The following is a 24,091-nucleotide window of genomic DNA, read 5'->3' as shown; positions in this document are numbered from 1 at the left end:
TGAGATCCCAATGCCTGATGGGGCTAAAACATTGTCGCGGGTGGTTCTGGGTACATATCGTCAGGCCCCCGTTCCCTCCCTCCCTCCGTGAAAGCAAGGGCAGACAATCGTTTTGAGCCTTTTTTCCTGAGTTACCTGTGCAGACGCCATACCACGGCAAGCATGGAGCCCGCTCAGGTAACCGTCACCCTATGTCTCCTGGGTGCTGGCAGACGCGGTACGGCATTGCTACACAGTAGCAGCAACCCCTTGCCTTGTGGCAGCAGACGGTACAGTACGACTGGTAGCCGTCATCGTCATGTCCGAGGTGCTCCTGGCCACGTCGGCTGGGAGCGCCTGGGCAGACATGGGCGCAGGGACTAAATTTGGAGTGACTTGACCAGGTCATTCTCTTTAGTCCTGCAGTCAGTCCTATTGAACCATCTTATGGTGAGCGGGCAGGCGATACGGACTGCTAGCAGTCGTACTGTACCATCTTCTGCCGAGCAGCCATGAGATGTAGATGGCATGCAGTCCTTCTGCACCGTCTGCTGCCAGCCAAAGATGTAAAAGATAGATGGAGTGGATCAAAACAAGAAATAGACCAGATTTGTTTTGTACTCATTTGCTTCCCCCCATCCCCTGTCTAGGGGACTCATTCTTCTAGGTCACACTGCAGTCACTCACAGAGAAGGTGCAGTGAGGTAAATCTAGCCATGTATCAATCAGAGGCCAGGCTAACCTTCTTGTTCCAATAAGAACGATAACTTAGGTGCACCATTTCTTATTGGAACCCTCCGTGAAGTCCTGCCTGAAATACTCCTAGATGTAAAGCCACCCCCTTTGTTGATTTTAGCTCCCTGAAGCCAACCCTGTAAGCCGTGTCCTCAGTCGCCCCTCCTGGCGTCAGAGCAACGGCAAACAATCGGGCATCTGAGAGTGCTGTCCAGAGCAGTCACAATGGAGCACTCTGATGGGGCTAAAACATTGTCGCGGGTGGTTCTGGGTACGTATCGTCAGGCCCCCGTTCCCTCCCTCCCTCCGTGAAAGCAAGGGTAGACAATCATTTCGCGCCTTTTTTCCTGAGTTACCTGTGCAGACACCATACCACGGCAAGCATGGAGCCCGCTCAGGTAACCGTCACCCTATGTCTCCTGGGTGCTGGCAGACGCGGTACGGCTTTGCTGCACAGTAGCAGCAACCCATTGCCTTCTGGCAGCAGACGGTGCAATACGATTGGTAGTCGTCCTCGTCGTGTCCGAGGTGCTCCTGGCCACGTCGGCTGGGAGCGCCTGGGCAGACATGGGCGCAGGGACTAAATTTGGAGTGACTTGACCAGGTCATTCTCTTTAGTCCTGCAGTCAGTCCTATTGAACCATCTTATGGTGAGCGGGCAGGCGATACGGACTGCTAGCAGTCGTACTGTACCATCTTCTGCCAGGCAGGCAAGAGATGAGGATGGCTAGCAGTCGTACTGTACCATCTTCTGCCGAGCAGCCATGAGATGTGGATGGCATGCAGTCCTTCTGCACCGTCTGCTGCCAGCCAAAGATGTAAAAGATAGATGGAGTGGGTCAAAACAAGAAATAGACCAGATTTGTTTTGTACTCATTTGCCTCCTCCCCTGTCTAGGGGACTCATTCCTCTAGGTCACACTGCAGTCACTCACAGAGAAGGTGCAGCGAGGTAAATCTAGCCATGTATCAATCAGAGGCCAGGCTAACCTCCTTGTTCCAATAAGAACGATAACTTAGGTGCACCATTTCTTATTGGAACCCTCCGTGAAGTCCTGCCTGAAATACTCCTAGATGTAAAGACACCCACTTTGTTGATTTTAGCTCCCTGAAGCCAACCCTGTAAGCCGTGTCGTCAGTCGCCCCTCCCTCTGTCAGAGCAACGGCAGACAATCGTTCCGCGCCTTTTTTCTGTGCGGACGCCATACCAAGGCAAGCATGGAGGCCGCTCAGCTCACTTTGGCAATTAGGAGCACATTAAACACCACACGCATTATCCAGCAGTATATGCAGCACCAGAACCTGGCAAAGCGATACCGGGCGAGGAGGCGACGTCAGCGCGGTCACGTGAGTGATCAGGACATGGACACAGATTTCTCTGAAAGCATGGGCCCTGCCAATGCATGCATCATGGTGCTAATGGGGCAGGTTCATGCTGTGGAACGCCGATTCTGGGCTCAGGAAACAAGCACAGACTGGTGGGACCGCATAGTGTTGCAGGTCTGGGACGATTCCCAGTGGCTGCGAAACTTTCGCATGCGTAAGGGCACTTTCATGGAACTTTGTGACTTGCTTTCCCCTGCCCTGAGGCGCATGAATACTAAGATGAGAGCAGCCCTCACAGTTGAGAAGCGAGTGGTGATAGCCCTGTGGAAGCTTGCAACGCCAGACAGCTACCGGTCAGTTGGGAATCAATTTGGAGTGGGCAAATCTACTGTGGGGGCTGCTGTGATGCAAGTAGCCCACGCAATCAAAGATCTGCTGATATCAAGGGTAGTGACCCTGGGAAATGTGCAGGTCATAGTGGATGGCTTTGCTGCAATGGGATTCCCTAACTGTGGTGGGGCTATAGACGGAACCCATATCCCTATCTTGGCACCGGAGCACCAAGCCGCCGAGTACATAAACCGCAAGGGGTACTTTTCGATAGTGCTGCAAGCTCTGGTGGATCACAAGGGATGTTTCACCAACATCAACGTGGGATGGCCGGGAAAGGTGCATGATGCTCGCATCTTCAGGAACTCTGGTCTGTTTCAAAAGCTGCAGGAAGGGACTTTATTCCCAGACCAGAAAATAACTGTTGGGGATGTTGAAATGCCTATATGTATCCTTGGGGACCCAGCCTACCCCTTAATGCCATGGCTCATGAAGCCGTACACAGGCAGCCTGGACAGTAGTCAGGAGCTGTTCAACTACAGGCTGAGCAAGTGCAGAATGGTGGTAGAATGTGCATTTGGACGTTTAAAGGCGCGCTGGCGCAGTTTACTGACTCGCTTAGACCTCAGCGAAACCAATATTCCCACTGTTATTACTACTTGCTGTGTGCTCCACAATATCTGTGAGAGTAAGGGGGAGACGTTTATGGCGGGATGGGAGGTTGAGGCAAATCGCCTGGCTGCTGGTTACGCGCAGCCAGACACCAGGGCGGTTAGAAGAGCACAGGAGGGCGCGGTACGCATCAGAGAAGCTTTGAAAACCAGTTTCATGACTGGCCAGGCTACGGTGTGAAAGTTCTGTTTGTTTCTCCTTGATGAAACCCCCTGCCCCTTGGTTCACTCTACTTCCCTGTAAGCTAACCACCCGCCCCTCCTCCCTTCAATCACCGCTTGCAGAGGCAATAAAGTCATTGTTGCTTCACATTCATGCATTCTTTATTCATTCATCACACAAATAGGGGGATGACTACCAAGGTAGCCCAGGAGGGGTGGTGGAGGAGGGAAGGAAAATGCCACACAGCACTTTAAGCACAGCACTTTAAAAGTTTACAACTTTAAAATTTATTGAATGACAGCCTTCTTTTTTTTGGGCAATCCTCTGTGGTGGAGTGGCTGGTTGGCCGGAGGCCCCCCCACCGCATTCTTGGGCATCTGGGTGTGGAGGCTATGGAACTTGAGGAGGAGGGCGGTTGGTTACAGAGGGGCTGCAGTGGCAGTCTGTGCTCCAGCTGCCTTTGCTGCAGCTCAACCATACACTGGAGCATACTGGTTTGGTCCTGCAGCAGCCTCAGCATTGAATCCTGCCTCCTCTCATCACGCTGCCGCCACATTTGAGCTTCAGCCCTGTCTTCAGCCCGCCACTTACTCTCTTCAGCCCGCCACTTACTCTCTTCAGCCCGCCACCTCTCCTCCCGGTCATTTTGTGCTTTCCTGCACTCTGACATTATTTGCCTCCACGCATTCGTCTGTGCTCTGTCAGTGTGGGAGGACAGCATGAGCTCGGAGAACATTTCATCGCGAGTGCGTTTTTTTTTTCTTTCTAAGCTTCACTAGCCTCTGGGAAGGAGAAGATCCTGTGATCATTGAAACACATGCAGCTGGTGGAGAAAAAAAAAGGGACAGTGGTATTTAAATAGACACATTTTATAAAACAGTGGCTACACTCTTTCAGGGTAAACCTTGCTGTTAACATTACATACATAGCACATGTGCTTTCGTTACAAGGTCGCATTTTGCCTCCTCCCACCGCGTGACTACCCCCTCAACCTTCCCCCCTCCCTGTGGCTAACAGCGGGGAACATTTCTGTTTAGCCACAGGCAAACAGCCCAGCAGGAATGGGCTCCTCTGAGTGACCCCTGAAGAAAAGCACTCTATTTTAACCAGGTGACCATGAATTATATCTCACTCTCCTGAGGATAACACAGACAGATAAAGAACGGATGTTGTTTGAATGCCAGCTACACTGCAATGCTTTGTTCTACAATGATTCCCGAGTACGTGTTACTGGCCTGGAGTGGTAACGTGTCCTACCATGAAGGACGCAATAAGGCTGCCCTCCCCAGAAACCTTTTGCAAAGGCTTTAGGACTACATCTAGGAGAACCGCAAATGCCAGGGCAAAGTAATCCTTTCACATGCTTGCTTTTAAACCATGTATAGTATTTTAAAAGGTACACTCACCAGAGGTCCCTTCTCCGCCTGCTGGGTCCAGGAGGCAGCCTTGGGTGGGTTCGGGGGGTACTGGCTCCAGGTCTAGGGTGAGAAACAGTTCCTGGCTGTCGGGAAAACCGGTTTCTCCGCTTGCTTGCTGTGAGCTATCTACAATCTCATCATCATCATCATCTTCTTCGTCCCCAAAACCTGCTTCCGTATTGCCTCCATCTCCATTGAAGGAGTCAAACAACACGGCTGGGGTAGTGGTGGCTGAACCCCCTAAAATGGCATGCAGCTCATCATAGAAGCGGCATGTTTGGAGCTCTGACCCAGAGCGGCTGTTCGCCTCTCTGGTTTTCTGGTAGGCTTGCCTCAGCTCCTTCAGTTTCACGCGGCACTGCTTCGGGTCCCTGTTATGGCCTCTGTCCTTCATGCCCTGGGAGATTTTCACAAAGGTTTTGGCATTTCGAAAACTGGAACGGAGTTCTGATAGCACGGATTCCTCTCCCGAAACAGCGATCAGATCCCGTACCTCCCGTTCGGTCCATGCTGGAGCTCTTTTGCGATTCTGGGACTCCATCATGGTCACCTCTGCTGATGAGCTCTGCATGGTCACCTGCAGCTTGCCACGCTGGCCAAACAGAAAATGAGATTCAAAAGTTCGCGGTTCTTTTCCTGTCTACCTGGCCAGTGCATCTGAGTTGAGAATGCTGTCCAGAGCGGTCACAATGGAGCACTCTGGGATAGCTCCCGGAGGCCAATACCATCGAATTGTGTCCACAGTACCCCAAATTCGAGCCGGCAACGTCGATTTAAGCGCTAATCCACTTGTCAGGGGTGGAGTAAGGAAATCGATTTTAAGAGCCCTTTAAGTCGAAATAAAGGGCTTCATTGTGTGGACGGGTGCAGGTTTACATCGATTTAACGCTGCTAAATTCGACCTAAAGTCCTAGTGTAGAGCAGGGCTTATACTGCTAAAACTTTTAAGTGTAGAGCAGGCTTGAGAGCATAATGCTCCACTGGCTTTTTTGCTCCTTCCCGTCACATTTGCTCAGCTCTACCTTTAAAATAACGGGCCAGGTCCTCGGCTGGTGTATATCAGCAAGCTGCATTGGCACTTTAGTGATTCACACCAGCTGAGGAGCTGGCCTAGGGATTTTAAAGTATAGTCTCAAATTTGTTTTAAAACAGGTCTCCCCTGACTATAAATATGTTTTTTCCCTTCCAAAACAAGCATGTCCTTTCTTGTTTATACAAAAATTGTGGGGACACTTGATGAAATGAAAAGGTGACCACTTTAAAACAAAGATTTTTTTTTACATGTGCCATAGAATTAGCATGTGGTACTCACTGCTACAGGAAACTAAGGCAAATAGCTTAGTTAAAATTTCAAAAAGATCAGACATCTCTAAGACTAAAAGCAGCATCTGTAGGGTGACCATATTTCCCAAAGGGAAAACAGGATTCTGCGCAGGGCTGGCCTGAGCCCTTCCATCTCCCACCCCTGTGCGGGGCTTGCCCGGTCGCTGGCCCGAGCCCTGCCTGCCTCCCCCACTACACAGGGCTGGCATTGCCACTCACCCCTCCTCCGCACGTTCCTCTGCACTACATCACACTTTTTTGACAAAAGTGGGCATTTGTCCTGGTTGCTCTTACAACTGATCAAATTGGCCAGAGCAAATGGGACAAATGCCCACTTCTGCCAAAAAAGTCAGGACAGGGCTTAAAAAAGGGACTGTCCTGGCCAAAACGGGATCTGTGGTCACCCTGAGCATCTGCAGTAACATTAGCTAGGATCAAATGACAAGGGCTATTAACCCTCATGCTTCAGGGCATCACACGCTGATCACCAGCTGAAGTCAGGATGAAATTACCTATCAGCCTTTGAAAAATGTTAAGACACTGGCATCCCTCCTATCACAGGGGGCTCTCTCAGCTACCCAGTGTGCTCTACAGTATAGCCCAATTCTGTCAGCTCACAGCTGGTTTCCTTGCACCGTGTGTGTCTTTTATTCCTCTGTTCCTCTGCTTTTTTTTTTTTTTTAAACACCTTGACCATGTAACTGGCACTTTCCACACAGCCAGCCTCCCTCCCCAGCACAGCTCAGCTTCTGAACTGCCCCTTCCTTCCTGTTCCTTCTACTTAGATCCTCCCAATGACATCATTAGCCCCAGTAGTTACCACTCAGGTGCTGGCAATCTCCCAACAGAGGGTTTAATTGCTCACAGCTGAGCCTGAAGCCAACCTCATACTGCAGCAACGTCAGCGATCCGGATGCAGCTGCTAGCACTCGATTACATTTCCCCTACTACATCCCAAGGCTCTAGACAGATGTTTCACCCACACGCAGCAGCTGCAACCAGTGCACCTCTTGCTTCTCAGCTCCCCTTTTCTGCCAATGATACAACTTTCATTGCAACGGGTTTTAATATTCGATGAGTATACAACCTTTCATTTGGGTACATCTTCACTCTGCCTTTCTCCTCCCATTTCTATAGTCCAAGCTCCTTTCATCCTTTCTCTTTATTTCCATGTCTCTCGTTTCTCTCCTGAAGTTTTCCTCATGTCTCTCCCTTCTTTCTGGCTTTTAATCCCCCCACCCCCTGCCCCAACATCTTTTTCCATCTTCTCTTTTAGTCACCGGCTTTCCCTTTTTCCATCCTGCTTCCCTGCTCCTCTCCTCTGTGGTGCTGTGTATTGCTCTTCCCCTTGCTTTGTCTACTTCTCCATGGTCCCATTCTCCCAATCCTTTCTCCTGCCAGTCTCTTCACTTGACAACTTCATCTTTCTACCCTTCCCCTTGGGATCACAACAACCTCATCTCTTCTTTGATAATGGAGGACTGCAGTTTTTGCTCGTTCCATCCCATGAGTGCATCTCCCAGGAGGCTTTCTTCCAGTGAAGATGGATTTCCAAAAGCAGAGAGAGTGCCAAAAACCTGGATAACAATGACTAACTCTCTGCAATTATATCTGAAGGGTGTGAATCCTAAGGTATGAAAGAGATTCTGTATGGCAGGGCCAAAGGAGATCTGGTAGTAATGGAACAGAACAAATGGGATTATAAAGAATAGCAGGAAATAGCTCTTGATAGTGAGAGTTCATCCTGCATTTTGGTAAGCCAGGCCCCGGGCTAGGATCTGAATCCATCCTTGGCTCACTACTGGCAAACAGAATCCCTGCCTGGTGGCTCTCACAGGCATAAATCTTCATGCATCAGAGCATAAGCCAGTTGCTGACTGATAAGGTTAGAAAGGAACTTTTCATATGGACTGCCATATTTGGGTTCAGGAAGGAATTGACCCCCAGGTCAGATTGTCAGAGTCCCTGGGCGGAGAGGGGGTTTCGCCTTCCTCTGCAGCACGGGGCACGGGTCACTTGCAGGTTTAAATGAGAGTAAATGGTGGATTTTCTGTAACTTGAAGTCTTTAAACCATGATTTGAGGACTTCAGTAATTCAGCCGGAGGTTAGATGTCTGTTACAGGAGTGGGTGCGTGAGGTTATGTGGCCTGCAATAAGCAGGAGGTCAGACTAGATGATCACAATGGCCCTTCTGGCCTTAAAGTCTATGATTCTATAATTGTCCACTATAGGATTTCTTAAAAAGAAAAGTAGTACTTGTGGCACCTTAGAGACTAACCAATTTATTTGAGCATGAGCTTTCGTGAGCTACAGCTCACTTCATCGGATGCATACTGTGGAAACTGCAGAAGACATTATATACACAGAGACCATGAAACAATACCTCCTCCCACTCCACTCTCCTGCTGGTAATAGCTTATCTAAAGTGATCATCAAGTTGGGCCATTTCCAGCACAAATCCAGGTTTTCTCACCCTCCGCCCCCCCCCACCACACAAACTCACTCTCCTGCTGGTAATAGCCCATCCAAAGTGAACACTCTCTTTAAAATGTGTATGATAATCAAGGTGGGCCATTTCCAGCACAAATCCAGGTTTTCTCACCCCCCCACCCCCCTCCAAAAACCACACACACAAACTCACTCTCCTGCTGGTAATAGCTTATCCAAAGTGACCACTCTCCTCACAATGTGTATGAAAATCAAGGTGGGCCATTTCCAGCACAAATACAGGTTTTCTCACCCCCCCCACCCCCTTTTTTTTTTTTTTTTCAAAAAAACACACACACAAAAACTCACTCTCCTGCTGGTAATAGCTCATCCAAAGTGACCACTCTCCCTACAGTGTGCATGATAATCAAGGTGGGCCATTTCCAGCACAAATCCAGGTTTTCTCACACACACCCCCCCACACACACACACAAACTCACTCTCCTGCTGGCAATAGCTCATCCAAACTGACCACTGGGCCATTTCCAGCATAAATCCAAGTTTAACCAGAACGTCGGGGGAGGGGGGTGTAGAAAAAAACAAGGGGAAATAGGCTACCTTGCATAATGACTTAGCCACTCCCAGTCTCTATTTAAGCCTAAATTAATAATATCCAATTTTCAAATGAATTCCAATTCAGCAGTTTCTCGCTGGAGTCTGGATTTGAAGTTTTTTTGTTGTAAGATAGCGACCTTCATGTCTGTGATTGCGTGACCAGAGAGATTGAAGTGTTCTCCGACTGGTTTATGAATGTTATAATTCGTGACATCTGATATGTGTCTATTTATTCTTTTACGTAGAGATTGTCCAGTTTGACGAATGTACATGACAGCTTGTGCCACACCCTCTCAAAGAAACTGCGGAATCACCTGATCAACATCCTCTACAGCAAATAGGGAAAGGTTAAGAATGAGCTCTCAAAAATGGATACTCTCATAAAAAAACAACCTTCCACATAAACTTCCTCTTGGCTGGATTTTACTAAAACTAGACAAGCCATTTACAATGCACACTTTGCTTCTCTACAAAAGAAAAAGGACACTAAACTTTCTAAACTACTACATGCTACAAGGGGCCACAGCAATGGTTCCCTCAACCCACCCAGCAATATTGTTAACCTAGCCAACTATACTGTCAGCCCAGCAGAAGCAGCTGTCTTATCTCGGGGCCTCTCCTTCTGCCCCTCCACCCCCACGAACATGATACAGTTCTGTGGTGACCTAGAACCCTATTTTCGACGTCTCCGACTCAAGGAATATTTCCAAAATACCTCTGAACGACATACTAATCCACAGAGGCCTCCCTACCAACATTACAAAAAGAAGGATTCTAGGTGGACTCCTCCTGAAGGTTGAAACAGCAGACTGGACTTCTACATAGACTGCTTCCGCCGATGTGCACGGGCTGAAATTGTGGAAAAGCAGCATCACTTGCCCCATAACCTCAGCCGTGCAGAACACAATGCCATCCACAGCCTCAGAAACAACTCTGACATCATAATCAAAAAGGCTGACAAAGGAGGTGCTGTTGTCATCATGAATAGGTCGGAATATGAACAAGAGGCTGCTCGGCAGCTCTCCAACACCACTTTCTACAAGCCATTACCCTATGATCCCACTGAGAGTTACCAAAAGCAACTACAGCATTTGCTCAAGAAACTTCCTGAAAAAGCACAAGATCAAATCCACACAGACACACCCCTGGAACCCCGACCTGGGATATTCTATCTACTACCCAAGATCCATAAACCTGGAAATCCTGGGCGCCCCATCATCTCAGGCATTGGCACCCTGACAGCAGGATTGTCTGGCTATGTAGACTCCCTCCTCAGGCCCTACGCTACCAGCACTCCCAGATACCTTCGAGACACCACTGACTTCCTGAGGAAACTACAATCCATCGGTGATCTTCCTGATAACACCATCTTGGCCACTATGGATGTAGAAGCCCTCTACACCAACATTCCACACAAAAATGGACTACAAGCCGTCAAGAACACTATCCCCGATAATGTCACGGCTAACCTGGTGGCTGAACTTTGTGACTTTGTCCTTACCCATAACTATTTTACATTTGGGGACAATGTATACCTTCAGATCAGTGGCACTGCTATGGGTACCCGCATGGCCCCACAGTATGCCAACATTTTTATGGCTGACTTAGAACAACGCTTCCTCAGCTCTCGTCCCCTAACGCCCCTACTCTACTTGCGCTATATTGATGATATCTTCATCATCTGGACCCATGGAAAAGAAGCCCTTGAGGAATTCCACCATGATTTCAACAATTTCCATCCCACCATCAACCTCAGCCTGGTCCAGTCCACACAAGAGATCCACTTCCTGGACACTACAGTGCTAATAAACAATGGTCACATAAACACCACCCTATACCGGAAACCTACTGACCGCTATTCCTACCTACATGCCTCCAGCTTTCACCCTGACCACACCACACGATCCATTGTCTACAGCCAAGCTCTGCAATACAACCGCATTTGCTCCAACCCCTCAGACAGAGACAAACACCTACAAGATCTCTATCAAGCATTCTTACAACTACAATACCCACCTGCGGAAGTGAAGAAACAGACTGATAGAGCCAGAAGAGTTCCCAGAAGTCACCTACTACAGGACAGGCCTAACAAAGAAAATAACAGAACGCCACTAGCCGTCACCTTCAGCCCCCAACTAAAACCCCTCCAACGCATTATTAAGGATCTACAACCTATCCTGAAGGATGACCCAACACTCTCACAAATCTTGGGAGACAGGCCAGTCCTTGCCTACAGACAGCCCCCCAACCTGAAGCAAATACTCACCAGCAACCACATACTACACAACAGAACCACCTACCCAGGAACCTATCCTTGCAACAAAGCCCATTGCCAACTGTGCCCACACATCTATTCAGAGGACACCATCAAAGGGCCTAATAACATCAGCCACACTATCAGAGGCTCGTTCACCTGCACATCCACCAATGTGATATATGCCATCATGTGCCAGCAATGCCCCTCTGCCATGTACATTGGTCAAACTGGACAATCTCTATGTAAAAGAATAAATGGACACAAATCAGATGTCAGGAATTATAACATTCATAAACCAGTCGGAGAACACTTCAATCTCTCTGGTCACGCAATCACAGACATGAAGGTCGCTATCTTACAACAAAAAAACTTCAAATCCAGACTCCAGCGAGAAACTGCTGAATTGGAATTTATTTGCAAATTGGATACAATTAATTTAGGCTTAAATAGAGACTGGGAGTGGCTAAGTCATTATGCAAGGTAGCCTATTTCCCCTTGTTTTTTTCTAACCCCGCCCCCAATGTTCTGGTTAAACTTGGATTTATGCTGGAAATGGCCCAGTGGTCAGTTTGGATGAGCTATTGCCAGCAGGAGAGTGAGTTTGTGTGTGTGTGGGGGGGTGAGAAAACCTGGATTTGTGCTGGAAATGGCCCACCTTGATTATCATACACATTTTAAAGAGAGTGGTCATTTTGGATGGGCTATTACCAGCAGGAGAGTGAGTTTGTGGTGGGGGGGGGGGCGGAGGGTGAGAAAACCTGGATTTGTGCTGGAAATGGCCCAACTTGATGATCACTTTAGATAAGCTATTACCAGCAGGAGAGTGGGGTGGGAGGAGGTATTGTTTCATGGTCTCTGTGTATATAATGTCTTCTGCAGTTTCCACAGTATGCATCCGATGAAGTGAGCTGTAGCTCACGAAAGCTCATGCTCAAATAAATTGGTTAGTCTCTAAGGTGCCACAAGTACTCCTTTTCTTTTTGCGAATACAGACTAACACGGCTGTTACTCTGAAACCTATAGGATTTCTTGCCTCTGGAGCATGTGGTCCTGGTTGCTGTCTGAGAAGTGGTATTGGCCTAGATAGAAATCTGGTTTGAACTGGTCTGGCAGTTCCTATGGGTATTGTACAATGCAAGAAGTGGGGTGGGTTGCTTACAGTAGCTAGAAAGGATGTACTTGTTCTGTAGGGAACAATTCTGCACTAGCCAGAGTTCAATATTCTGTTTCCATCTCTTTTGATTCTATGAACACTGACTCTGTGGCTATGTCTACACTATGAAATTAGGTCGATTTTATACAAGTCAATTTTTAGGAATCGATTTTATACAGTCAATTGGGTATGTCCCCACTAAGCGCATCAAGTTGACGGAGTGTGTCCTCAATACCGTGGCTAGCATCGACTTACGGAGTGGTGCACTGTGGGTAGCTATCCCACAGTTCCCGCAGTCTCTGCTGCCCATTGGAATTCTGGGTTAAGCTCCCAGTGCCTGATGGGGCAAAAACATTGTCGAGGGTGTTTTTGGTACATGTCATCAGTTGCCCCTCCCTCCCTCCGTGAAAGCAATGGCAGACAATCATTTTGCACTTTTTTTCCTGGGTTACCCGTGCAGACACCATACCACGGCAAGCATGGAGACCGTTCAGCTCACCACTGCTGTTGTGAGCATTGTAAACACCTCATGCATTATCCTGGAGTATATGCAGAACCGGGCTAAGAGACACCAGCACGACGAGGATGATTGTGATGAGGACATGGACACAGACATTCCTGAAAGCACGGGCTGTGGCAATTGGGACATCATGGAGGCAGTGGAGCTGATTGATACAGTGGAACACCAATTCTGGGCCCGGCAAACAAGCACAGACTGGTGGGACCACATAGTGTTGCAGATATGGGATGATTCACAGTGGCTGCGAAACTTTCGCATGCGTAAAACCACTTTCCTGGAACTCTGTGAGTTGCTTTACCCCACCCTGAAGAGCAGGAATACCAAGATGAGATCTGCCCTGACAGTTAAGAAGCGAGTGGCGATAGCCCTGTGGAAGCTTGCAACGCCTGACTGCTACCAGTCAGTCGGAAATCAGTTTGGAGTGGGAAAGTCTACTGTGGGGACTGCTGTGATCCAAGTAGCCAATCCAATCACTGACGTTCTGCTATCAAGGGTAGTGACTCTAGGAAATGTGCAGCTCATACTGGATGGCTTTGCTGCAATGGGGATCCCTAACTGTGGTGGGGTGATAGACAGAACACATATCCCTATCTTGGCACCAGACCACCTTGCCAACCAGTATATAAACCAAAAGGGGTACTTTTCAATGGTGCTGCAAGCACTGGTGGATCACAAGGGATGTTTCACCGACATCAACGTGGGATGGCCAGGAAAGGTGCATGACACTCGCATCTTTAGGAACTCTGGGCTGTTCGAGCAGTTGCAAGAAGGGACTTACTTCCCAGACCAGAAAATTACCATTGGGGATGTTGAAATGCCAATAGTTATCCTTGGGGACCCAGCCTACCCCTTGCTCCCATGGCTCATGAAGCCGTACACAGGAAGCCTGGACAGTAGTAAGGAGCAGTTCAACTGTAGGCTGAGCAAGTTCAGAATGGTGATAGAATGTGCCTTTGGACGTTTAAAAGCTCGCTGGCGCTGTTTGCTGACTAGGTTAGACCTTAGCGCAACCAACATTCCCATTGTTATTGCTGCTTGCTGTGTGCTCCATACTATCTGTGAGAGTAAGGGGGAGACATTTATGGTGGGGTGGGAGGTTGAGACAAATCGCCTGGCAGCCGATTTTGATTAGCCAGACACCAGGGCGATTAGAAGAGCACAGCTAGGTGCACTGCACATCAGAGAAGCTTTGAAAACCAGTTTCATGACTGGCCAGGCTACAGTGTGACAGCTGTGTGTGTTTCTCCTTGCTGCAAACCCGCCCCCTTTGTTGATTTTAATTCCCTGTAAGCCAACCACCCTCCCCACTTCGATCACAGCTGGCAAAGGAAATAAAGTAACTATTGTTTTGAAACCATGCATTCTTTCTTTATTAATTAAAGAAAAAGTGAGGTAACTGACAAGGTAGCCCAGGTGGGGTGTGGTGCAGGAGGAGGGAAGGACAAGGCCACATTGCTTATTGTAGCCACACTAAAAATCAAACTGTCTGAATGACAGCCTTCGATTGCTTGGCCATCCTCTGTAGTGGAGTGGCTGGGTGCCTAGAGCCTCCCACCTCACATTCTTGGGCATTTGGGTGAGGAGGATATGGAACTTGGGGAGGAGGGCAGGTGGTTATACAATGGATGCAGCAGGGGTCTGTGCTCTTGTTGGCTTTCCTGCAGCTCCAACAGATGCCTCATCATGTCCATTTGCTCCCCCATTAGCCTCAGCATCGCCTCCTGCTTCTGCTCTTCGCGCTCACTTAATGCTTTCCTGGCCTCTGCCACTGAATGCCTCCATGCATTAAGCTGTGCCCTATCAGTGCGGGAGGACTGCATGAGCTCAGAAAACATGTCATCGCGAGTGCATTTTTTTCACCTTCTAATCTGCGATAACCTCAGGGATAGAGATGATAGGGGAAGCATAGAAACATTTGCACCTGGGGGCAGATAAAAAGGGAGAGTAAAATTTAAGATGATACATTTCTGAGAACAAAAGGGAGACTCTTTCACAGTGAATCAAGCAATTCACCAAAGATAGCACATGTGCTTTAGGTGCAAGGTCGCATTTTGCCTTTTATATTGAGCGCCTGCTGGTATGATGACACATCACAAAGGCTGGGCAATAGAATTCGGTTTCCAGGCAGCCATGGTAAGCCTTTTGGTATGCGGGGTTGGCTTCTTCCACCTTCATAACATGTGGGAATGGTTTCAAACTGCAGCGCCATCCTTTCCCATAGCAAGCAATGCCAGTTGGGTTTCACATTTAAAAGGAAGGGATACGGTTTTCGGGTGGATGTGCAGCACACACCTTCCCCCACCCCACCACATGGCTATTCTCTGGGATGATTCCTTTTAGCCAACCGCAGACAACCCATCATGAACAGGGTCCTTTTACTGTTCCCTTACAAAATTTCCCCTATTTCAGCCAGGTGACCATGAATGATATCACTCTCCTGAGGCTAACACAGAAAGATAAACACCGAATGTTGCTTGAATGCGACCAAAACCCAGGACCATTCGCTGCCATGCTTTGTGCTGCAATGATTCCAGACTACTTGCTACTGGCTTGGCGTGGTAAAGTGTCCTACCGTGGAGGACGAAATCAGGCAGCCCTCCCCAGAAACCTTCTGCAAAGGCTTTCAGAGTACCTCCAGGAGAGCTTCATGGAGATGTCCCTGGAGGATTCCCGCACCATCCCCAGATACGTTAACAGACTTTTCCAGTAGCTGTACTGGCTGCGAATGCATCCCAATTCTTCAGGGCAAATCAAATATTAAACACTATTGTTTTTAAACCCTGTACTGTAGTTACAAATGTGCACTCACCAGAGGTGCCTTCCCCGGCTTCAGGATTGGGGATCCCGCCTTGGGAGGGTATTGGCTCCAGGGTGATGAAAAGGTCCTGGCTGCCGGGGAGAACAGATTCACTGCTTGTCTGTTGTGCATTCTCCTACTACTACTACTACTACTCCTCTTCCTCATCCACAAAATCCTCCTCCCTGTTGCGTGAGACTCCTCCCTTGCAGGTGTCCATGGACAGTGGTGGGGTAGTGGTAGGGTCCCCCCCTAGAATGCCATGCAGCTGATCATAGAAGCGGCATGTATGGGGCTCTGACCCGGAGCAACCGTTTGCCTCCTTTGTCTTTTGGTAGGCTTGCCTGAGCTCCTTAACTTTCATGCAGCACTGCTGTGTGTCCCTGTTGTAGCCTCTCTCCACCATGCTCTGTGCAATTTTGGCATATATATTAGCATTTCTTCTTTTTGATTGGAGTTCGGCCTGCACAGATTCTTCTCCCCATACAGCAGTCAGATCCAGTGTCTCCCTTTCGGTCCATGCTGGAGCTCGTTTGCAATTCTGGGGGGACTGCATGGTCACCTGTGCTGCTGAGCTCGACACGCTGACCAAACAGGAAATGAAATTCAAAATTTCCCGGGGCTTTTACTGTGTACCTGTGCATCAGAGTTCAAAGTGCTATCCAGAGCGGTCACACTGGAGCACTCTGGGATAACTCCTGGAGGCCAATACTGTCGAATTGTGTGTGCACTACCCCAAATTCAACCCAGCAAGGTCGATTTTAGCGCTAATCCCCTCACCGGGGAGGAGTACAGAAGTCGATTTTAAGAGTCCTTTAGGTCGACGGAAAGGGGTTGGTTGTGTAGACGCATTCATTTTAAAATTGACCTAACATGGCTAAATTTGAGCTAACCCCAAAGTGTAGACCAGGGCTGTGTCATGCTGGCCCTGGGGAGGATTTGTGCCTCCTCATTCTGCTTATAGCCAGTAAAACAAGCCTGGGCACTTACTGCTTGTGGTACTAGAAGATGTAGACTTTAATATTTCATGTCCACTGTTAGAGTTGTTTTCACCCCCTCTGCCAACTGGAAGAATATTTCATGCTGTTATTGAGTGGTGCTTAAAATCAATTTCATTTGGTTTCCATCCATCTCTTCTCTCTGCTTTAGTTCTTCATTTGTATACTGGCATATTGGTGATATCAGCCTGTCGAGGAGGGGAAGTGTATGTGTTCATGGCCTATAGCAGGCTTGGTTATTAACAGTAACTGCTACAAGAGAAGCTATCAAGGAGAAAGAAACCATGGGTACAGAGCATGTTGTTTAGGTCCACTGTAATGTGATGGTGGTGGTTTTTTATTTCTCAAATACAGAAAAAACATCTCACTCCTTCTCTGGGTGGCGTAAGTCTTGAGCACAAGAGCAGAGTGGTAGCCATCAAACCAGCAGGAGGAGGCAATCTCTGAATAGGCTTTTCTGATTAAAAAAATCACTTGGATAAATTGCCTGAAAACTTTGCACCTACTGCTTCTCTTGTACTTGCAGAGAGGGGAGAATAGAAATAGGCAGTACAGGGACAGGAAAAGTATGTGTAGCTTTGTATAAGTCAAACACTACAGTGCAAAGGACTTTAAAGTCGTACTTAATGTAAAGAACAATTATAAGGGGAACATTAACACAGGGTTATTACTCTCAAGATAGTAGCAGATTTCCTTGTATTTCTGAATAAAAACTTGTCAGTCTGATATTCTCTGTTAAGTTGCCCTGACATCTTTCCTCCAAGGAAGAGAGCTCTGCTCACTATGCTCTCTCTTTCACAGGAGTTAGAGAAAATACTTATTAATGTAGGTCATGTCTTGTCTGTACTTCCCCACCTCTGGCTAATGCAGGTCTATTCCCTATAGTATATTCTCCAGTGCTCCATTCAATCCTTTTTTAAATGAGTCAAGTCACTGGGGGTAGGATCCACAAAGTTACTTAAGTGCCTAAGTCTGGGCTATTAATGCCGAAGTCACAATTTTAAGCTCTGCTACATCCACAAAATCCTGCCAAACGCCATAGGCACCTAAACTCACTTGGTGCCTTAATTTGCAGGGTAAAAGTTCCCTAGGCGCTTAAGTTTCTGCCTGTGGGTATACGCACAGCTGATTCACACTAGCTGTCCAGGTGCCTATCTCCTTCCTAGGCCCCAGAGCTATTCACAAACCTGGGGAAGACAGGCATTCAGCCACCTAAGTTGCATGGGGCTCAATCCGGTAGGTGTGTTGCTTACCATTCAAGATGAGGAGTAGGAGGAGGTGGTGCTGCCCACTTAATAGCTTTTAGCCCAGTGGTTAGAGAACTCACCTGGGATGTGGGAGACCCAGGTTCAGTTCCCCCCACTCTGCCAGATGAGGAGACGAGACACCTTGTTCAAATACTGTCTCTCAGCAGAGAGCTGGTCTAACCACTGGGCTAGGGGACATTCTGATGTAGGGTTCCCTCAGTCTCTCCTGTTGAAGTCATTCAGCTCTGGATAAATAGCGAAAGAGAGATTGGAGCAGAGGGGACTGGACTATGGGTCTCCCACCTCCTAAGTCGGGGCCATGATCACCAGACTACAGAACCACTCTCTCTCTCTCTCTCTCTCTCAGGTCTAGTGACTATTTAACTATTTATCCCTAGTGGAACAGTCAATAGGCCAGAGAGAGAGAGTGACTCTGTAGTCCAGTGTTTGGCCCACCCACCTGTGAGGTAGGAGAGCCAGGGGCAGCCAGTCCTCCTGCTCCAGGAGTTGTTAATTGTTCCACTGTAAATAAGCTTTGGCAGGAGAGGCTGAGGGAGCCTCACATCGGCCTACCCCATAGCTCAGTGCTTAGAGTTAGTGATAGGATTTGAATGGGGAGGCCAAGTGATAAATGAAGGGGCGGGAGCTCCCGTTTATGGACACCCAGCCAGCCAGTTAGCTATAAATAGGGTGACCATATTTCCCGATGCTGAATATGGGACCTGGTAAAATTACTCATATTCAAGCGAATTCAATGGCAATCAGAATTCTGCAGTACAAATATTCAAATTAACATCAAGTTGACTGAGCCCCTGTTAAAAAGAAATACTGTGTAGTTGGATTCTTTTTATTTACCTTTTATCTTTAAGGCTGTAGAGTTCACACAGGGAGACGTGACACACACACTCCCGTACACCCCTCTCACACAGGGAGGTGACTAACCGACCTGACCCTCCCTGCCTGGCGCTCTCTGCCCTCCATGCCTTGCTGGGGACCCGGGATGGACCCGCCTCTCCTGGTGCCTGGCAACACGTCTTCTCGAGGCAACACATGGGCAGGGGGCACACAGGTTCACATGCCCCCCTCCCCAGATTTCTGCCAGGATTCACACCAGAATGTGGCCAGCAGCAGCCTTTCGGAACTTTGTGGGAGGGAAGGGACGGGAGCTGCTTCCAGCCGCAGGGGAGTCAGGGGAAGGGATGACTTGGCCTGTGCTTTGCAGAGCTCATCTCTTCCCCCCACCTTCCCACTCTGCTATGGCTGGAAGCAGCTTGTCCTTTCCTACCTTAACAGTGTTGAAAGGCAGCTAACACCTCCAGGCTGCTGCTGGCCACCAACATACATAGCCACCTCCTGTCCCCCAGCTACAGCACAGGCAGGAAGGGGTTAAGTCCTAAGGATGCATTGTGCACCAGGGCTCAGGATACCTGACTGCAGGGGCTTCAGCGAATCCGGCCAGAGAGGTGGCTCAGCAGGTGAGGGTATCTAGGGGACAGAGCAGTCCAGCGCTCCCTGGGGGCAAGACCTAGGGCAGAGGGCTGGAGAGTGAAGAGGGTGCTAAGCCGCTGCCCAGGTGGCTGCTGTGGAGTCTGCAGGGTTGGGGTGCAAACAGGCTGGAAATTGCTCCCCCTACCACTCCAGAGCTTAGCTGAGGAGCAAAGAGGCTTCCTTGCGTCAGTACTATGCAGGGCTTTCGCACATGCAGAACTCAGCTCCTCCTGCCCAGCACCCTTAGCCGGAGGCTCTTGGGCTTTTCTGGGTCACTGACCCAGCCACAGGCACTGCGGGAAGGAAAGAGTCATAACATCTGCCAGCCAGGCTGTTGGTGAGCTGAGTGCTCCGATCAGGGGCTGGTTCTCCACACAGCCCTGGGAGCGGGAGGTGCCCCAACAGGGGATGGGAGGCATATGGAGGACAGTGGGGTTGGGGGGAGTGAAGGGCAAAGCAGGAAGAGGACAGCAAGAGAGGGAGCACATAAAGGGCTGATGGGCGACATGTAACTGGCTGACACCTGGCGCCTGCCCGCACTCACCAGCTACCGCAGCTCATAGCCAGTGCCGGTCAGAAACAGAATGCGGGGGCGGGGGGGTGTGAGGCCCTGGCACACAGTGGGGGCTGTGCTGATGGAGCAGCAAGGGGAGCGGCCAACCCTGTGCGCTGCAGCTTTGCCCCGCCACCAGCCTTGCACAACCACCCCCATCGCCAGCCACTGGACCCCTCTCCCCACTGCTCATGGGACCCACCAATACTGAAGGGAAGAGGAGACAGAAAATATGGGACAATTTGCCAGCTTTTAAGAAAAAGTTGGGAGACCCGCAGGAGGCCTTAAATACGGGACTGTCCCTTTAAAAACAGGACATCTGCTCACCCTAGTATAAAGTCCCTCTTGGTGGCTGTTCTCTGCTTGCTTTACCTGTAAAGGGTTAACAAAGTCCCCCAGGTAAAGAAAAGGCACCTGACCAAAAGAGCCAATGGGAAGGCTAGAACTTTTTAAAATTGGAAAAGAAGCTTTCCATTTGTGTCTGTGGTTGTTCTCCGAAGAGCGGACACACAAAGAAGCAATGCTGTAAGCAGCTTTAAGCCAGGTATAATAATAAATTATCAGATCATATTTAGAATTACTTATCTGAAACTCCCAAATGTGTAAGTAGATCAGGAATGTTTAGAAAGACGCGATTAGGGTTATTTCTGTTTATTTCTTATGGCTAATGGATGCCTCTGTGCTAACCCCAGATGCTTTGGTTTGCTTGTAACTTTAATCTGAACCCCCCAAGAAAGCTATTTTGGGTGCTTAATTTTTGGAATTGCTCTTTTTAAAATCTAGCGAAAGCCTAAATTCCAGATGTATTTTCTTTCTTTTTTGTTTTTAATAAAATTTACCTTTTTTAAGAGCAGGATTGAATTTTGGTGTCCTAAGAGGTTTGTACATGTTGTCTGATTAGCTAGTAGCAACAGCTAATTTCCTTTGTTTTCTTTCTCAGCTCTTCCCTGGAGGGGGTTTGTGTGAAAGGGCTTTAGGGTACCCCACAGGGAGGAATTCCCAAGTGCTCCTTCCTGGGTCTAAGGGGTTTTTTTGCATTTGGGTGGTGGCAGCATTTACCAAGCCAAGGTCAGAGAAAACCTGTAACCTTGGGAGTTTAACACAAGCCTGGAGTGGCCAGTATTAATTTTTAAAATCCTTGCAGTCCCCCACCTTCTCCACTCAAAGTGCCAGAGTGAGGATTCAGCCTTGACGGGGGCTCCCTTCTCCCACTCTGTCAGAGAGGGGGAAATTGAACCTAGATCTCCTACATCCCAAGCAAGTGCTTTAAACACTGGGCTAAAGTTATAACATGGGTAGTGCTACCTCCTCCTCTAGACATACTGTGGTGCAAGGCCGGCACCTAACTCATTGCCACAAGAAATGCCTTGGATGCCTGAGCAGCCGGACTCCAGGCAGTGTCTCCCCATTCATGGATAACTAAGCAGAGATAGGCACCTCCTTAGTACACACTCTTCTCCTCAGCACCCCCCATTGGCTAGCTTAGGTGGCTCCCTACCTAGCATGTTGGCTTTTATGGGTCATGAACTAAGGTGCCTATTTCTCCCTATTCATTGTATAGGAGTTTAGACCTCTAACTCAGACTTTATGGGTCAGCTGAAATCAGGAAGAACAAGCACTCTTGCAGGGAGGGGAAAACATGCATCTCACAAGATCTCCAGCCCCTTTCATTTGTGGACCAAAGAAGAACACTCTGAACAATTCCTACTTCTCCTTGGTGTTTACACCTTTCATATACTTGAAGGGAATTATCATATCTTCATTGGGATCCTCCCTCAGGAAAGCACTAAACTTTGGCAAATCTAGACATATTTAAGTAGTTTAGTCTTTTCTCATAAGTCAAATTCCTCCAAAACCTATTGCCTAGTCCAGGGAAATGGTTCATGTTCTAAAGGAAAAGACTGAGGGCATATTTACTTTTACGTTAAGGATAATTGGTGCCACAAGTTTTCACTGAGAATTCTGATAACTTATCTTCCCCGAGGTTCTAAAATTTGGGTATTTCATTTATATTTGAACTACTTAAGACTTTAATTCCTTGGTAACTAGTGACCAATTTGGGAAGAATATAGAGAAATGCATGTTTAGAACATCCCATTGGCGGCTGCTTCTCCATGGGAATTGAGGCTTCTTGCTCTCCTTTTGTCTCTGTTAATGTTGACTGTGGCTTTTATACCTGTAAACCCTCATCATCCTAATAGGCCAAATTCAAAGATGACAAATGATGTAGCAGATTACATGTTGGTAAGTCAGCGCAAGCTGGTTGAAGTGGATGAACTTACACTCTAACAGGGCAGAAAGAGAGGGTGTAGCAAGAAAAGCAAGGAGCTGGAGAGTGTAGATGTAACAAGGTGGTCTGCCCCATTAAGGGTCAGGGGGCCTAGGAGCAGCCAGCCTTGTTCTATTATCACACCCAGCTGGGAAGGAGGCAGGAGATCCCTATAAAGGACTGAGAGAGCTCAGGAAGAGCTGTGAGATGGGGGTAAGCTCCTGTGAGTGGCCCTGGAGCAGAGGGAGGCAGGCAGAGTGAAAGGCCTCTAGGCATCTATGGATAGTTGTTGTTTAGCAAAATAACTTTGTCATGTGTTTCTTTGTGAGTTTTTGCTTGAGTTAATAAACCATTCCCTGAGGGAAGGACCTGAAAGAGATCTGGACATGGTGCTGATTCTTTCCTGGGCTGGGAAGACAGGCCAACAGTTTACAGTCAAATAAAGCAAGGAGAGCCATCCAGCTACTGACATCCAAAAGCTAGACCCCATCACACTCGAGGTTCCAACACCCAAGCATGCCAACACACTCTCCTGCATCCATGTGATGACAAGATGCCACGTGGATGGCTCCTCACATGACACATCTACACTCATGCTGGCACCCACCCACCAAGAGGACACACAGACCCTCAGGCACCCACCAGATGGGGCTGGATCCTCAGCCCATTGCAGCCAATGGGAGTCTTTCCACTGACATCACTGGGCTCTGGGTCAGGCACATAAACAACCTTGGCAGAGTTTGATTTTTGACCATATAATTTTGACTGAAAAGATCAAGGTTTATTTTAAAGCATTTTTAATTTTTATCAGTTTAAATGTTCACAAATACAGGAAATTGGGAGTGGGATCAGATCATTATTTAATGACAGCTGATGCTGCAATTCAAAAAGTTAAAGCTTTTTAAGCTGTGAAAACAAGATTTGTCAACATCATGTGTCCAAATACACAAAGTAAATATCCTTAAGTCAACAAATCAGACCTGTTTTTACTGTCCAGTTGCTAGTCCCTTTATAGAAAGCCCAATTCAAAAATCTAAATAATTTAATAAGGTCTCAAGCAGCATTTTCTTATTATTTATTATTTAATGGAAACATGTTCTCATTGGTCTGTGCAGGTATAGTAAAATCAACATTTACCAATAAAAATCTAATCCTTCCTATACAATATACAATACTACCCATAGACATCTCCCAAACTCCTGAACACATGTGATCCTGGGAAGGCTGCCTGGGGGCTGCTATGATTTTATTTAATTGTCTTTAGGCTACCGGTGTGCATGGCACTTCAGTAATGTTGGCTAAAGGAGGAGCTGCTTTATATTTCTGGGTATAGTTATTTACCTTTAATAATTTTTAAAGGAAGAAAGCAATTCGTTTTAGACTCAGAGACACATAACAACCCCACTCATGTGTCTAACATTTTTGAAACGCTCAACACCTCCCAGAAGACAAAGCCTTTTCCTATTTGACATAGCAATAAAGAAAATAAGAGGAAATAGAACAAGCCTCTTACGGGTTCTTATTGGCAGCTTCTTGTTGGGTTCTGTTGGGTTCCTGTTGGCAGCCCTTAGCTGTTGCTTTAAAATTATTCTTATTGTATGACTCCCCACCTCCACCCCCTTGCAGGCTTGCCAACCCTCCAGGACTGTCCTGGAGTCTCCAGGCATTAAAGATTAATCTTTAATTAAAGACGATGTTATGTGATGAAACCTACCGAAACTGGCAACCCTACCCCCTTGCTTAAAGAAATGTGTTTAACAGCCCGGGCTAGGTGGGGTGCAGGGGGCCACGTGGTGGATTCTGGGAGTGGGGCCCCAATCCA

Source organism: Lepidochelys kempii, chromosome 1 (assembly GCF_965140265.1).
Source record: "Lepidochelys kempii isolate rLepKem1 chromosome 1, rLepKem1.hap2, whole genome shotgun sequence".
NCBI classification, from domain to species: Eukaryota; Metazoa; Chordata; order Testudines; family Cheloniidae; genus Lepidochelys; species Lepidochelys kempii.
The sequence above is the reverse complement of the archived record's forward strand: the minus strand, read 5'-3'. Positions refer to the sequence as shown.